Raw genomic sequence first — 18,036 nt, forward strand, 5'->3', positions numbered from 1 at the left:
CTGCACTCAATATGCCAGCAAATGTGGAAAATTCAGCAGTGGCCACAGGACTGGAAAAGGTCAGTTTTCATTCCAATCCCAAAGAAAGGCAATGCCAAAGAATGCTCAAACTACCGCACAATTGTACTCATCTCACATGCTAGTAAAGTAATGCTCAAAATTCTCCAAGCCAGGCTTCAGCAATATGTGAACTGTGAACTTCCTGATGTTCAAGTTAGTTTTAGAAAGGGCAGAGGAACCAGAGATCAAATTGTCAACATCCACTGGATCATGGAAAAAGCAAGAGAATTCCAGAAAAACATCTATTTCTGCTTTATTGACTATGCCAAAGCCTTTGACTGTGTGGATCACAATAAACTGTGGAAAATTATGAAAGAGATGGGAATACCAGACCACCTGACCTGCCCCTTGAGAAACCTGTATGCAGGTCAGGAAGCAACAGTTAGAACTGAACATGGAACAACAGACTGGTTCCAAATAGGAAAAGGAGTACGTCAAGGCTGTATACTGTCACCCTACTTATTTAGCTTCTATGCAGAGCACATCATGATAAACTCTGGACTGGAAGAAACACAAGCTGGAATCAAGATTGCCGGGAGAAATATCAATCACCTCAGATATGCAGATGACACCACCCTTATGGCAGAAAGTGAAGAGGAACTCAAAAGCCTCTTGATGAAAGTGAAAGTGGAGAGTGAAAAAGTTGACTTAAAGCTCAACATTCAGACAATGAAGATCATGGCATCCGGTCCCATCACTTCATGGGAAATAGATGGGGAAACAGTGGAAACAGTGTCAGACTTTATTTTTTGGGCTCCAAAATCAGTGCAGATGGTGACTGCAGCCATGAAATTAAAAGACGCTTACTCCTTGGAAGGAAAGTTATGACCAACCTAGATAGCATATTCAAAAGCAGAGACATTACTTTGCCAACAAAGCTCTGTCTAGTCAAGGCTATGTTTTTTCCTGTGGTCATGTGTGGATGTGAGAGTTGGACTGTGAAGAAGGCTGAGCGCTGAAGAATTGATGCTTTTGAACTGTGGTGTTGGAGAAGGCTCTTGAGAGTCCCTTGGACTGCAAGGAGATCCAACCAGTCAATTTGAAGGAGATCAGCCCTGGGATTTCTTTGGAGGGAATGATGCTGAAGCTGAAAGTCCAGTACTTTGGCCACCTCATGCGAAGCATTGACTCACTGTAAAAGACTCTGATGCTGGGAGGGATTGGGGCAGGAGGATAAGGGGACAACAGAGGATGAGATGGCTGCATGGCATCACTGACTCAATGGACATGAATTTGAGTGAAGTCTTGGAATTGGTGATGAACAGTGTTGGGGTTTTTCTCCCCGGGACTTGGAAGCGACGAACCTGAAAGAAGGACACTTGGACAGTCTCTTGCAAGGACTGACAAGTTTATTTCTGCAGTCAAGCTTTTTTATAGAAGCAGGAACAAAGAGCTCAAAGTATGCGGCCAGCAGAGCGCATACGGAGCTAACACATAATCAGTAGAAACATTTCAAGGACAGTGCGCTCTAAATGACTCATGGGCTTCTCCCACAACCTGCTCTCACAAGTAACATCCCTATTTATTATTAACTCTTGGCACTGAGCATAACCAAAGGCAGGAGATGTCTTTCTATCTGTAGTGCAAAGCCACATACTTCTGGCCCTTCGCCATTTTCCCAAGGACTTTCTCCTTTTATGGCTATTTTGCACTACACTTCCCAACATATCCTTCTTTTGTTTTTAAATTAAGCACAGCAGCAGCTAGTTGGACTCCATTGTGGGAGGCACAGAGTCTTGAGTAGAGCCTTCTGTATCCTATAATCAAGGACCAAAAGAGCAGGGTGATTAATACATATATGAAAATATTGCTTCCTGAAAGCCAAGCTCTAGGGTCTAGAGACGATAGGGTTTTGGTTAAAGTATCATAGAATTGAGTACTATACAATTCCCTAGGTACCGTAACTTGAAAATTAGCAACTTGTTGTTTCAACAATTTGATGTCTAAACTTGAGTTACTTGTGAGATCCTGCAAATGCGCCTTAACCTTATTCCACGGATATTCAGTGCTATTATAGGGCATGTTAGTCAGACAACAAGAAGTAAAATTCCAGTGACAGCGTATACGTGTTCGGAAAGTCAGTTGCTGCATTTGATCTCCTAAGTAGATAACCACAGTTTGTAACTCATTAATTCGTGTTTGTAATTGCTGATCTATTTGAGCTTGTCGAATCCATAGATCAGGAGAGTCTTTGTGCCAAGCAGTGATAAAATCATGCTTTGTATAGAATTATGTAAAGCCATATCAGACAAAGTTCCTACAGTCACAGTGGAGATAAGACTTAGGATGCCTGCAATAATCCACCTAAGGATGTGCTTAAATTGCCTAAACCCAGTTTTCAACAGTACAGAAAGAAACACAGAATCAGTCCAAGGCTCAGTTAAGTTTACGGGAAGCCATAACTCAGATCTTTGTTTAACTAGTGCAATGCCAGCATTGTGATATGAAATGGTGTGATTAAGGCAGCTATACAATGCACATGCAGTACAATTGACAATCTTGGCTGATAAGTCAGTATCAAAATGCCCTACAATAAACAAGTATGGAAGGTGAACACATGATTGAATATAGCCAGTATTATTATATAGGAAGGTGTAATTAGAAGGATGAAACACACCCATAGTCCTATAAACACTAGCGAAGTGCTCTAAGGCTGCTGGAATTTTCCAAATGTGCCATTGCTCTGGCCCCACAATAGGGACGACAATCCTGGGTCGTAGGGGTGATAAGCCCCCATTATACCAATTCAACAATATGTCCTTATCAGTCCAGAAACTTGTCTTGGATTTATGAAGGCCTCCAAGGCTTGATCTATTAAACCAGGAGCAAATGATGTTCCTCCTGCTCTTCAGAACAGTTTACAAACAAACATTGAGGTCCCCAGTCAACAAATATAAATGTATGATTGGTATGATTTTGCTGAATTATAGAAACTTTCCCAAATTGGCCTCGACGGTCAGACCAATGTAATGGTTGTATCTCCTGTTTTCTTCTCCAAGATACAGTATGACATGTTGGTTCCTCTGGTTGAAAAAGTGAGTTCAAATAGTTGGCTATCTGGCCTGGATAATATCGCTCGGAACCGTTAAGTAAGAAAGATGCCACGGCAAACATTCCCAGATGTGAAGCAGTCCCATTGTTGGCAGAGTATGCCCATCACTGTGGGAAGATAGTCATGCAAAGGGGATGAGATCTGAAATAGATAGGCAAGGTTTTGAATCCCATGGAAATATTGATTGGCTTTCCCTCATCTTCTTCATGGATTGGTCGCTTTGTGGACCAGAGACTTGGAAAATGCATGCTGTCATTAGTAAAGATCATAGGGGCTTTATCTACCCAATCCACTATGGAGAGAAGTGGTGGGTTGGGTATGTATGCCCAATAAACATACTCTGCACTTACCCCAGAGGAACAGGAAAGAACAGCTAACATTGCCAGAAACAGCTTATCTGGAGTCATAGGAGTTCCAGTGCTCTTCAGTGTCTGCTCAGCCTGACGAGTCATGTTTTTTCACTTGAGCCCATGTCGGGTAAGGATTCAGACGATGGTGTTTCTTCATTGGCTCCTCCAGGGTCATTGACGAGACCCTTTGTGTCAACTTAGTCCCTTCCCGAGGGAGTCTGGTTTTGGGGTCCTCGGTAGTGGACATGGCGAAGGGGAACCCTGATTTCCTCTCCATCTGCAATGACAAGACCATAACCCTTGCCTAGGAGTCGTAAGATTCCTGGCAGCCACTGATTAAATTGCTTATACTATATTGGTGTATTGATTTCTAATTTGCTGTTTTTGTCTTCTGCAAAATGTCTATCTGCACAAGTGTCAGAATTATTTTTTGTTAAATTTAAAAAATTCAGGGAATAAAGAGTTAAAGATAATAGTAATTGAGGGTTCATAGGATAAGAAGTGTATCTCCTCTTCCATATTCCCCCTTTCTGTTTTAGTAAATGAGTTTTTAGGGTGTGGTGGGCTCTTTCGATAATGGCTTGCCCCTGAGGATTATAGGGTATTCCTGTAATGTGTGTGACGTTCCATTCTGATAAAAATGAACGAAATGAATGCGAGGTGAATGCAGGTCCATTGTCTGTTTTCAAGACAGAAGGAATCCCCATAACGGGGAAGGTGAGTAAGAGTGCAGAAATGGTGTGTTTGTTGAATTCTGAAGAGACAGGTACTGCCCAGATAAAGCCTGAAAATGTATCAAGTGAGACAAAAAGCAAAGAAAATTTTCTTAAGGAGCAGTGAATGAAATCAGATTGCTAAAGGGAATTAGGTTGTTGCCCCTGGGGATTAACTCCTGAAATCGTAGTTCGTAAGTGCAGAGGGGTGCAGACATCACAGGTTTTAATAATATGTCGTGTTTCAGTGAGAGGAATATGGTATTTAGAGTGTAATCTCTTAGCATTTGTATGAAGATTAGCATGTTTGTCATTGGCAGATGTAAAAATGGGAGCTATGAGTCTATCAACAGCATCATTTCCTGCGACCAGAGGGCCAGGTAAACCTGAATGAGCACGTATATGTGCAATAAAGAAAGGTTCCATACGTGAACGAATTAAAGCTTGAGTCTGTGCAAAGAGAGTATATAATTCCTCATCTAGGTTGTATAAAAAGGTGGTAACAAAATCAGGAAAAAGGGAAGCAAGGTATTTGGAATCAGTATATATGTCAAAAGATAATGGTTGAAGCGACAAAAGAGCATATAAAGCATACAATTCAGCTCTTTGTACTGAAGAATAGGTAGTGGGTAATTTCTCTTTGATATCAGGGCTGACAATCCCTGCTATGCCTTTCTTGTTGCCATCAATGAAATAGGTGGGTGCACTGGTAATAGGCTGGGATGCAATGATATTAGTTAAAATGAATTTAGTACATTGTAGAAAGTCCCACAATTTTCTTTTCGGCAGATGAAATGAGATAACATTCTGAAAATCACTTAATTCCATTTGCATGGTCAGGTTATACTGTAGGGCAATTTGCAATTCCTTTTTTGTCAAGGGAACGTGTATTGCATATGGATCAAATCCAGTCAAAGTTTGTACATGGCTTCTTCCTGACACAATTAAGTGCCCTATTTTCTCAATATATGATACAATTTTTTAGACTGTTTAGTGTGTAAATATACCCATTCTATTGGGCTATGTTGAGCTATAATTGCCGTGGGCGAATGTTCAGTAGGGAATATATATAAAGAAACTGGTTGATCATAATCTAGCCGAGTTGAAAAAGATTGTTGAATGCATTTCTCCACTAAGGCCAGTTCTTATTTGGCCTCTTTTGTTAGCTGCCTAGAGCTATTAGGGTCGGGGGATCCCTCTAAAATTTTAAATAGATTTTGTAAGGCATAGGTGGGGATGCCAACAGATGGCTGCACCCAATTAATATCTCCTAGCAATTTTTTAAAATCATTCAGCGTGCATAGAGATTGCACAGAAATTTGAATTTTTTGAGGTTTGATTTTAGATTCTTCCATAACATGTCCTAAATAATTAAAGGGTGCTTTCCACTGAATTTTATCTGGCTCAATAAGCAGGCCATGATTTTGAAGAGTAATAGTAACTTCCTTATATAACTGTTGTAAACAGAGTTCAGATTCCATAGAGAGAAATATATCATCCATATAATGAATTATAAATGCAGTAGGATACTTGTCTCTAATGGGTTGTAATAAAACAGATATGAGATATTGGCAAATGGTAGGGGAGTTCATCATTCCCTGAGGTAGCACCTTCCATTGGAATCTTTTAACAGGAGCCATGTGATTTATAGAAGGAACTGAAAAGGCAAAACGTTTTCTACCTTTAGGGTGCAAAGGTATAGTAAAAAAGCAGTCTTGTAAGTCAATAATAACTACAGACCATCCTTTTGGCACCATAGAAGGGGAGGGCAATCTGGGTTGTAAGGGCCCCATAGGTGACATGGTATTATTAATATTTCTTAAATCTATCAACATTCGCCATTTTCCTGACTTCTTTTTTATTACAAAAACAGGGAAATTCCACGGGGAAAATGAAGGTTCTATATGAGCTTTTTGTAATTGTTCATTAATTAATTGCATAAGAGTTGCCAATTTTTCTTTAATTAGGAGCCATTGAGGTGTCCATACTGGGGTATCAGATTCCCAATCGAGGGGCAGCAGTGTTAACTCAATGGCCCCCAGTAAAAAGGTTCATTTAAAGAAATTGTGGCTTTCATTTGTTCAAGAAAATCCCATCCCCATAAATTGATAGGGATATCAGTGACATAGGGTTTAAGATAAGCTACAATTTGATCAGGGCCATACACTTGTAAATAGGATGCACTGACAAAAGTTTGTGTGGCATCAGCTTCACCCACTCCTAATAGTCTAGAAGGAGCCACAACCTTACCCCAATCGAGGGGCCACTCTGCAGCTCTAATGATTGAAATGTCAGCTCCAGTATCTAACATGCCTGTGAAATTCTTTCCCCGTATGCGTAAAGTAAGCATGGGTTTCTGATGTTCCTTTAATAAGGTGGATAGTGCAGCAGTAAGGTTGGTACTGCCAAAGCCTCCCTGCCAAACTTTATCAGATGCCTGCATTGGTTTAACATATGGCAAAAGTAATAATTGTGCAAAATGTTCCCCTTTTTGTAAGTATGCATTTCCCGTTTTCACAACATTTACCATAACATGTATTTCCCCTTCATAATCTTCGTCCACAACACCGGTCAATACCACTAAACCTCTCATTGTGCAGTTATTACGTCCCAAAATCAGTACCACTGTCCCGGGTGGAATTGGGCCATAATATCCAGTGGGAATTTTGTGGGGGTTGTATAATTCTATTAGTTCCATATCATAAGGACTAGGTATATCAATGCAAGCACTCTTAGATGTAGCTGCTTGTAGCATCATAACGCTAGGTCCTCCTTTTGTAGTGGGGCTAAAGGATGGCCCCTTTATCAGTTTCCCTGTTGTTTTTGCTGTGCACGGGGTTCAAAGTGTTTCCATCCGTATCAAATTTAGAATGACATTCATTCAGCCAATGAAACCCCCTTTTATATCTTGGACATACTCCTGGGGGTCTCTTCCTATTAGAAGTAGTATTATTTTTTCTGGCCTGTGTTGGCAGGTGACATTGTTTTTTCATATGGCCGGGCTTCCCACAGTTAAAACATTTGGTATTAGCAGCCTTTTGTACATTAAAGGTTTCCAATGCTGCCAATTTTGCTCTATGGGACATAGACCTGATGTCCCTACATGCTTTCAAATACTCCATAAGAGAGCCAGTCTCTTGAATTGGTCTGAGCACAGATTGACATTCCTCACTAGTATTTTCAAAAGCAAGTTGTTTTAAAATAATGTTTTGTAAAGTCACATCCTTAATAGATTTTTCAATTGCATCCTTTAATTTTCCTATAAATTGAGAATATTCCTCCTCATGTCCTTGAATAATCTTAACAAATGAACCATCAGAGTTAGCGCTAGCAACCTTTGCCCATGCCCTGCAGGCAGTTTCTTTAATGAAATGTAACATCTCAAGGGTAATGTTAGCTAATTGCGCCATTACATCCACCATAGTCCCTGTTCCAGTCAGTATATCATAGGTTAAATTGGCAGGGTTACCACGAGATTGCTGGTCAATCATCAGCTGTTGGGCCTCATCACCAACCCACATTTGCCACTGCAGTAATTGTTGAGGATTTAAAACCATCTTTGCTACTTGAAAAAAAAATCATATGGCATCCAATGGTCAGCCCATCCTCTGAGAAATTCTATACAGTAAGGAGAAGTAGGTCCATACAGAGTACATGCTTTCTTAAAGCTAGACAACATGCTAAAATCTATACCATCCCAAGAATTTTGACCCTGGACGGGTTGATCAAATTGTATTGGGAAAGCGAAAGCACAAGCAGGCATCTCCCGAGGAGGAGTGAAGTGGTTAGTGCGAGCAAGATTAGCAACTGCAGTTACAGATGGAGCAGAAGGAAAAGCCTCAGATTTGGGCTGTCCACTGAGTGAAATGACTTCCACCTTAAGCAGTTTTGGTTTTGGCACATCCTTAATAGATACATTCTCAAGTTGTTTTTCCAGGGTTTGTGTTTGATTGAGCATGACATTCTTGCATTTCAAAGCACCTTGCATGTCTTGTTCATCAAGCTCGTATTCATGCAAAGACTGAAAAGTCTCTACCTCCAAATCAACATTATGCCCTTCAATTTGTTCTGTGACAGCCCGTATGAGTGACCAGGTAACCCACCATTGAGGCGGAATGTGAACTCCCTGCTGATATGCTCGCAAAACATTATTCTTAACCCTTTTCCATACATCAAGATCAAGAGTCCCCTCCTCCAGGAACCATGGATTATGTTCCACTAGTATATGATAGCAGTCATTCAACTGATCTCTTGAAACATTAACACCATTTTGTTTCAAAAAATGATGCATTATAGAAATGAAAGGAATTTTACTCCTATGTTGTCCCATCCTGCTTACCTCTTTCTGCAGGGGCTCATCGCTTTGTTCAGCCTTTCTCTCAAGTCCCTTTTCATGGCGCCACTTGTTGGGGTTTTTCTCCCTGGGACTTGGAAGTGATGAACCTGAAAGAAGGACACTTGGACAGTCTCTTGCAAGGACTGACAAGTTTATTTCTGCAGTCAAGCTTTTTTATAGAAGCAGGAACAAAGAGCTCAAAGTATGTGGCCAGCAGAGTGCATACGGAGTTAACACATAATCAGTAGAAACATTTCAAGGACAGTGCGCTCTAAATGACTCATGGGCTTCTCCCACAACCTGCTCTCATAAGTAACATCCCTATTTATTATTAACTCTTGGCACTGAGCATAACCAAAGGCAGGAGATGTCTTTCTATCCGTAGTGCAAAGCCGCCTACTTCTGGCCCTTCGCCATTTTCCCAAGGACTTTCTCCTTTTATACAGGAGGCCTGGGCTGCAATTCATGGGGTCACAAAGAGTCGGACATGACTGAGCGACTGAACTGAACTGATCAGCAGTATCATAAATCAGTCAGTCAGTTCAGTTGCTCAGTCATGTCTGCCTCTTTGTGACCCCATGGGCTGCAGAATGCCAGACTTCTCTGTCCATCACCAACTTCCGGAGCTTACTCAAACTCATGTCCACCGAGTCAGTGATGCCATTCAACCACCTCATCCTCTGTCGGCCCCTTCTCCTCCTGCTTTCAATCTTTCCCTACTTCAGGCTCTTTTCCAATGAGTCAGTTCTTTGCATCAGTTAGCCAAAATATTGGAGCTTCAGCTTCAGCATCAGTCCTTCCAGTGAATACTCAGGACTCATTTCCTTTAGGATGGACTGGTTGGATCTCCTTGCTGTCCAAGCTAGGATCATGACACCTAATCAATATCCACTCTACCAACCCATAGCTGATGGTACTCATACTCAGGGCATGAATAATAAGCCTAACTGGCTAAATGCAAAAATATGTATAGTATAATGTTGTGTGTTTTGTACAGTGTAATGTTAAGTGTGTTTCCATATCAATATATGTAGAGATATATAAGACTAAAAAGCACATTGTATCAGCCATAATTTGGGTTAGGTTCATTGGAAAATATACTAATGTAATTTTTCATGATTTTAAGAAGTATAGCCTCTGTATGGTCTTCCTAGGTGGCACTAGTGGTAAAGAACCCTCCTGCCAATGCAGGAGACATAAAGAGACAGGGGTTCAATTCCTGAGTCAGGAACATCCCCTGGAGGAGAGCATGGCAACCTGCTCCAGTATTCTTGCCTGGAGAATCCCATGGACATAGGAACTTGGTGGGCTACAGTCCATGGGGTCACAAAGAGTCCAACATGACTGAAGCGACTTAGCATGCACAAACACAGCCTCCGTATGGAGGTGAATTATTTTTAAAAACATCAGCAATAGGTCAATGACAAAAGAAATCATACTGTAAATTACAGAAGAGGAATTTTCCTTTAGTTATTCTGTCTATAGCTCATGACAATAAACTCTGTAAGAATTCTTCAAGGTTTGAGTCCCTAGGGTTAGGTGATTAGATATAAAACAAATTAAAACACCATCATGAAGTATAATTTCTAAGTCTGCCTATTACTCAAAGACATGTTCATTCTCCTTCTGCAATTTCTTGACTGTTGCAAAAATAACAGATTATATTTCTTGCTATTATTATTAACTATATTTTGTAAGAATCATCAACTTTCTGATTAAAGGACAGGAAATGTTTAAACAAAATTTTGATTTTGATACAAAATGTGTATGCAGCATATTAGTGTTAACAAGGAATCCATCAGAGAAATACACCAGGGATATCTGGCATTTGGTGAGTTGATTTAACCTAGGATCATCCTTTCACTCTGATCTGAGGGATATGGAATCCAGAAGATTTTTGGCAGAGGAGACCTATATGAACTGAAAACAGCAATATACAGGCTAAATTCTATTTTTATTAGTCCCAGGACCATCGTGCATGTGCAGTTATATGTTTAACCCCAGAGAAATTTACTATTATATTTTTCTTTATGTGTTAAAAATGTTTAATCTTTCCCAGGCCAATTCTGCTGTTATCATATGACTGCCATAACCCAATCAATGATTTGTTTAGTTTTTTTTTTTTTATTTCCTTCTATGTAGCCTGTGTTCTCATATAATTATATTCTATTTTGGGGATATTTAGTACTCTAAGCATTATACTCATTCAGGAATCATTTATATATAATACTACTACTGATAAATACTATTCTTTCTTATTTTCCAGATAAAGAAACTGAAGTTCTAAAGGATAAATCTAATTTCCCATATTCAAATTTACTCAAGTTGTCAAGCAAAGACTTCAGCCTGACACTTCAGAACATTCCTGGGTGTACACTGATCACACTGCTTCACTAGCTTAGGTTGAGCAATCTTGAGCTTCTTTCACTCCACCTTCTCGTGTTTCATTGCTCAATTTTAATTCTTCTTTATTTTTATCTTTTAAATCAAGATCCATGGTTCTGAGTGAAGGAAATCAGAGCTCTGTGATCATGTTCATCCTCTTGGGCTTCTCAGAATACCCGCACCTCCTGGCACCCCTTTTCCTGGTGTTCTTGACCATTTACACAGTCACTCTGGTGGGGAACCTTGGTGTAATAGTGATCATAAGGACAAGTCTCAAACTCCACACACCCATGTACTTTTTTCTTAGCCATTTATCCTTTTTGGATATTTGTTCTTCCAGTGTATTTACACCCAAACTCCTAGATATCTTGGTACTGGAAGACAGAGTTATCTCTTTCAAAGGATGCATGGCACAGTTTTTCTTTGGCTGTGCATTTGTGATTACAGAGATGTCCATGCTAGCAGTGATGGCCTATGACCGGTTTGTGGCTGTTTGTAACCCCTGCTCTACACAGCTGCTGTGTCTCCTAAGCTCTGCAGCCTCCTGGTTGCTGGGACTTACACGTGGGGTGGAATGTGTTCCTTGACAATCACATGTTCTCTTTTGGAGCTGTCCTTCTGCTGTTCTATGTCATACATCACTTTGGCTGTGAGTATTCTGCCATCATCTCTGCTTCCTGTTCTGACACCCATTTCAGTCAACTGACGTGTTTCATTTCTACACTCAATGAGGTGTGTGTAGCCTCCTGATTATCTTCACCTCCTACGTTTTCACAGTTGTCACAATCATCAAGATGCCTTCAGCTGCTGGACTCTGAAAAGCCTTCTCCACCTGTGCCTCCCACCTGACTGCCATCACCATTTTCCAGGGGACTGTTCTGTTCCTTCATTGTGTACCCAACTCCAAAAGCTCATGGCTCCTCGTCAGAGTAGCCACTGTGTTTTTTACTGTCATGATTCCTATGCTGAACCCCCTTATCTATAGCCTTAGGAATAAAGGTGTGAAAGAGACAGTCAGGAGTTTGATAACCATGAAACTGCTTTCTCCCTCAATATAATTCAGAAGTCCAATAGGACTGAAAAACCACTTGAATTAAAGTCAAGCTGTGTATAACTCAAATAAATATGTTTATGTTCATATTATGCCTAATAATTTTCTTATATATTTCTGATGCTAGTTTACCTTTATTTTAAATAAATATATGATTATGTTTCAAATAAATTGTATGTTGCATTTTACTTTTTTTTGATGGTCAGGATGAGCTACAATTATTTCTGAGTTAATATAGAAATAATACATTATGGAAGTCAGAGTGATGAAAAGATATATATTGTTAGAGACTCACTCCTTATGCTACAGTTTATGTTGTGATTTGTAACACTGCTGCAAACACAGATGATGACTCTGTTTAGTGTCAGGGTTAAGGTTAGGGTTAGGGTTAAATTTGCACTCAGGTTCTCATAACTAACTTTTGATTCAGTTCTATAAAATGCAACTTTTAGCTTTTCTCAAAACTTTATTTTACTCCAGGTAAAATGAGGACTTTTGAGTTTGCATTATAAAAATATTACCTGATTTTAAGCAAGAAGATCCTGAAAATAATATCTAGTCTCTGTATGCATCACTAATTTTTTGAATACCAGTATAATATAGTTCAATAAAAGGTGTTTAAGATGATACTGAATACTGAGAAAAAGTTAAATGTATTTCTAAGGAGATATAATGATTACCCAGTGATAAAGCCCAAGTTAAGAACTGCTCTATTTTCTCTTCTTCTGACATATATACTCATTCATGTCTCAGGTTTGCATTCATAATCCAAAGAAGAAGAAATGCTCTTTATCAATAATGAAGTATGAAAAAATTATAATAGATTAACAGAGATGTTTTTGAATAACTGGACCTAATCATGAATCTACCTCATTCGGTTTAATAAGTCTTTCTTATATTCCTTTGAAGTACCTGCCATTACCACATATTCTTTATGATAACTTTGAAGTAAATCTCACTATCCATTAGAGCAACTTCTGACATCTTTTCTTCCCTGTAAGTGGATCCTGTTTATCCTTGACTGTTTCATTTTCATACAGACTTCAGTATTTATTTTGTTCATTCTTTTAAACCCTGAGACTCTTAGGGGCTCTAAAATTTATGTCACCTGTTCTTTAGCTCTGCATGTTAAAGCATGCTTGACTGTAGCCATGCCCTCTCTGCTTCATTCATCTATACTCCTTCATAATGATAAGATCATATTAGCTGGTTTTTATTTTACCATTGTTTTAATTTATTTATTTTTATTTTTGGCTGTGCTGCACAGCATGTGAGATCTTAGCTTCCCAACCAGGGATAAAGCCTGTGCTCCCTGCAGTGGAAGCAAAGAATCTTAACCCCTGGACCACCAGGGAAATCCCACCATTGTTTTTATTGATGTGACTTTGCCATTTGATTTATTTCTCATTATCATTATTATGATTGATTTGGTTTCTGAGGGAAAAAGAGAGACAACAAAGGCATGTTATATATTGAGTTTGACATACTGTATTAAAAATAATCCAAACTTTATCTCTTTCTTTACTGATTAGGGGGAAAAATGGGCATAGGTAAAATTCTACAGGCATGGCAGATAAGAATATATTGTGAAGAATCATTATTAAGAGATTACAAATCTTAGTGAAATAAACACCTTCCTTGAAAAAACATAGCATTCAATCTTATACAATAAAAATAGAAAATCTAGGTAAAGTCTTATCTATTAAAGTATTGAATGTCTGTGTGTGCTTGGTCATGTCTGACTCTTTGTGACCCCATGGACTTTAGCCTGCCAGGCTTCTCTGTCCATGGGATTTTCCTGGCAAGAATACTGGAGTGGGTGGCCATGCTCTTCTCCAAGAGATATCCCTGACCCAGGATCGAACCCCCATCTCCTGTGTCTTCTGTATTGCAGGTGAATTCTTTACCACTGAGTCACTGGGGAAGCCCAAAGTAATGGAATTTGTTTTCAAAAACTTCCTAACAAAGAAATCCTATGCCCTGTTTATTATGTTGGTGAATTTCTCAAAACATTTAAGAAATATTGTCAATCATGCACAAATCTTTCTAGAGAATAGATTGAGAGGATACTTAATAATGCATTATATTCACTGAGTTTTTAACAATCAATTCAAACAAAGCTATTATAAGAAATAAATTTATAGATCAATCTTTCTCATGAGGTTAGATAATGAATATTCAAGACAGAATATTAACACACTGGGTTTTATTCCAGAAACTGAAAAGTGGTTTAACAGTCATGAATTAATAACCACAAATCAACATATTAAAGCAAAAGGGAAGATATATCATTCTTGCAATTTACAGTTCTAGAAAAATAATTTGGTTAAATACAAAACTCATTCCATTCTGAATGGATGACTTTTCTCAACTCACATTTAATAAAATTGTTATTAGCTATAAGAAACTTTAAGTAATCCTCATATTAACTACTGAAATTACTGTGATTAATTTTAAAATACTTTGGCTGTAATACTATGTATATATCTAAACCTACATCTCCCCAAGAATGTACAGATCCAAAGGCAGTCCCCTAGAGTTTTAATTGAAAAGTTCATATTTCCTTGATGGCTGTGACAAATATTTCTAGTATCCATGTGTTGAATAGAAATTAACCTCTTCCTGATAAGAGTGTGGGTGGCTCAAATGGTAAAGAATCCACCTGCAAGGCAGGAGACCTGGGTTCAGTCCCTAGATTGGGAAGACTCCCTGGAGAAGGGAACGGTCAGCCATTACAGCAGTCTTGCCTGGAGAATTCCATGGACAGAGGAGCCTGGCGGACTACAGTCCATGGGGTCCCAAAGAATCAGGCATGACTGAGTGGTTAACACTTTCACTTTCTTGTTAGAGTATAGAATGTCAGAAATAGGCTATCATTGTGAAAAATATGGCCTGCTGACCATGAATACTAGAAATGGCTTGCCTTTGGTGTAATTAAGGTATTCAGGGATTACAGTTTAGCTATCATCAGTTTATTGATAATCCTTATGTTTGTAGGAGACCTGCATTCGATCCCTGGGTCGGGAAGATCCCCTGAAGAAGGCAATGGCACCCCACTACAGTATTCTTGACTGGAGAATTCCATGGACAGAGGAGCCTGGTGGGCTACAGCCCATGGGGTCACAAGAGTTGGACACGACCGAGAGACTAACACACACACATACATGCGTGCATGAATAAGTCTTGCAAATTATACTTTAAAAAGTCGTTTCTATTTGCTCACCATTAGAATACAATGATGCAATTGATGTTTTTATATATACTCATTTATGCACCAGTACTGCATTCTGTTATTATTTTTTCATATTTTGGTTGCAGATTCCTTAGAACTTTCTATATACAGAATCTAGCTGGCAAATAAAGACAGTTTTACTTTCTACTTTCCAGTAATTATAATTTTCTTTCCTTATTCAGCAAAAATTTAAAATAAGATGTTGAATAAAAGTGGTTGAGGACATTATTTTTTTGGTTGTTTTTATACACAGGGTTAGGAGAAAATCAAGTTATTTTACTTTATGTAGGATTTCTTTTCTGTTTTCTGTTTTTACATTAAACATAATGCTAGCTAGAGGTATTTTGTAGATGATCTTTATCAGATTGAAGGAATTTTCTTATATATCTTGTTTGCTGCTATACAGGTAATTGTTTTGGTTCCTCCCCTCCCCCCTCGAGTCATTATTTATTTTCCTATCATATACTGTGATATTTTATTTTCTAATATTTTATTCAGTATTTCTATAATGAAGTACATTAGTTATCTTGATTTTTTTTTTTAAGTCTTTGGTTTTGTTGTTAATGGTTGTTGGTTAATTACTAAGTCATATCTCTTTTACAACCTCATGGACAATAGCCTGCCAAGTTCCTCTATCCATGTGATTCTCCAGGCAAGAATACTGGAGTCAATTGCCATTTCTTTCTCTAGAGGATCTTCCTGATCCAGGGATAAAACATGTGTTCTCTGCCTGTCAGATGGATTCTTTACCTCTGAACCACTAGGGAAACCCATGAAACACCAGGGATGTCCCAAAACTCAGAAAACAATCAGAAATATTGGTGGTGGCTCCTCCACACTGTAGGGGACACCCACACCCTTTCTTTCCTGGTCTGCCTCTCTGCCTTGCTTCGATCTTAACTAAACAGTTTCTCTGCCTGCCCTCCCACTTGTTGTACTATGTCTCTAAAAATAAACTTCGTACCTTTATTTACAATTTTGCCTCCTTGAGAAATACATTTTTTACTGGGGACAAAAATATATATATACTGATGGTTGCCAGTAACCCGCATGTCAGCTATCAGTTTTTAAACTATAGAGTTATGATTCACACATTCTAAACTAATTAATAATTTTCAGGTTTTGCACTTTGCTGATTGAATTGTCTTTGCCTCTTCAACCAAATCCTGAGCTCCCGAAGGTCAGGAAGCAGGCCAAAAAATTCTATCATTGTACTTGCACAGTGCTGGCTTCTAGATATTTGCAGCTGAAAATCAAATCCAGAAATCTTTGGTTTCTATCATAGAGGTTTCTTAGAACCTCTGTCAGAATCACCTGGGAAATCAGTTGAACTCACAGATATTTGGCAGAGAAAACCAGGAATGTTCATTTTAAACAAGCCTCTTGGAATATTCTTATGTACATGGAGGTTTGGGAATTAGAGAGCTGTCACATACAAATAAACACAATCCTAAGTACATGTTTCACACAAAGTATAGGCAAGATAGTAACAGCATCAAGTTTAAATAACATTTCCAGTCTTATTTCCTCCTCTAGCCCCTCCTCCCCTTCCTGTCTGAATCATCCTCCTGGAGCAAAATCCTAATCAAGTCCTTTTTTCAACTAAAACCTTCCCAATTGTGAGACTATAAAACCCATGATCATAAGCTTATCATTTAAGAATCTTTATGGCCCAGTTGCAATCAAATAACATAACTTTTTAACTAAGAGCACAAATTCTGCAGCCAGACTGACTGAATTCAAATCCCAATGCCTCCAGTTTGAGTATGGGCTATATTAATGGATGAAGAAAAGTGTTGCATATATCTCTTATTGCTCTGTTTATGCAAATATCCATGCATTTTTTTTGGTGCTATTTATTACTTAAATGCTTGACAGAATTGACCATTTAATAGTATGGGCCTGGGGTTCTCTTTGTGGGAAGATTTTTAACTAAAAATTCAATTTCATAAGAAGATAGAGGCTATTCATATTTTGTATTTCATCTTTGGTAAGTTTATTTGTATGGTTCAAATGATTTTTCCACTTCAACTAAGTAGTCAAATTTTTTGGAAGAAAATTATACATAATACTCCCTAATTATTTTTTCTACATTGATAACATTTGTAATGAAGTCCCATTTTTTTTTTCTGAGTAACAATTGTGTTATGATCTGTTATTTTTAATCAATATGTATCATTTTAAACATCAGAATTTTAGTTTTGCTCAATCCTTTATTTCCATTTCACTGTCCATTTTCTATTTTTGATCACCATTCTCATCTTTTCCTCCTTCTATTTATTGTGAGATTAAAAACTATGTTTGCTTTTTTATCTTCTTATAATGGAATCACAAATCATCAAGTTTCTTCTCTTAAGTAAAACATTCAAGCAAGTAGGTGCTATTTTAAATAGAATGAGGTATAAATAGAAAGATTACAAAAATGTTGACTTTATTAGTGACAAGTAGAAGTCTAAACTAGTCCTTAAGATTCCCCACCATTTGGTGCACATAAATCTTCAACTAGCCATTCAATTACACATTAATCTGGGAGCTGCTGGCAAATAATTTTAAACTATAACTAGTTTTAAATCAGTTGATCATGAGAAAAGAAGACTATTCTGATTGGTAAGTCTCATATAATCCGATGATTTGTTAAAAATGCTTGAATCCCTCTTTAAAGAGATGTATAATAGGGTGTTGAAAGAGAGATTTGAAGTGTGAGAGTGACTTGAGCAGAGAAAACAAAGTGGATACCTAGGAGTGGATTCTAGGAACTGTGAATAACCCCAAAACAGATCTCAAGGAGACAAGACCTTATTCCTACCACTTCAAGGAACTGCATTATTCCAACAACATGAATGAGCTTGGAAGAGAA

The 18,036-nt window shown here is 38.3% G+C and overlaps 1 long non-coding RNA gene and 1 pseudogene across 1 annotated transcript; one reads left to right on the forward strand and one right to left on the reverse strand.

Moving 5' to 3' along the window:
• Positions 1–1,391: 1,391 nt before the first annotated feature.
• On the reverse strand, positions 1,392–8,925 carry LOC138987009 (uncharacterized). Its single transcript, XR_011463506.1, has 2 exons — positions 8,515–8,925; positions 1,392–3,739 (listed from the first exon to the last, which is right to left on the reverse strand). It is a non-coding gene; the product is annotated as an uncharacterized lncRNA (long non-coding RNA).
• A 2,078-nt stretch (positions 8,926–11,003) lies between these two features.
• On the forward strand, positions 11,004–11,954 carry LOC102269255 (olfactory receptor 1165-like; annotated as a pseudogene).
• Positions 11,955–18,036: the final 6,082 nt, after the last annotated feature.

The sequence above is a fragment of the Bos mutus genome, unplaced genomic scaffold (assembly GCF_027580195.1).
Source record: "Bos mutus isolate GX-2022 unplaced genomic scaffold, NWIPB_WYAK_1.1 CTG405, whole genome shotgun sequence".
Classification (NCBI taxonomy): Eukaryota; Metazoa; Chordata; class Mammalia; order Artiodactyla; family Bovidae; genus Bos; species Bos mutus.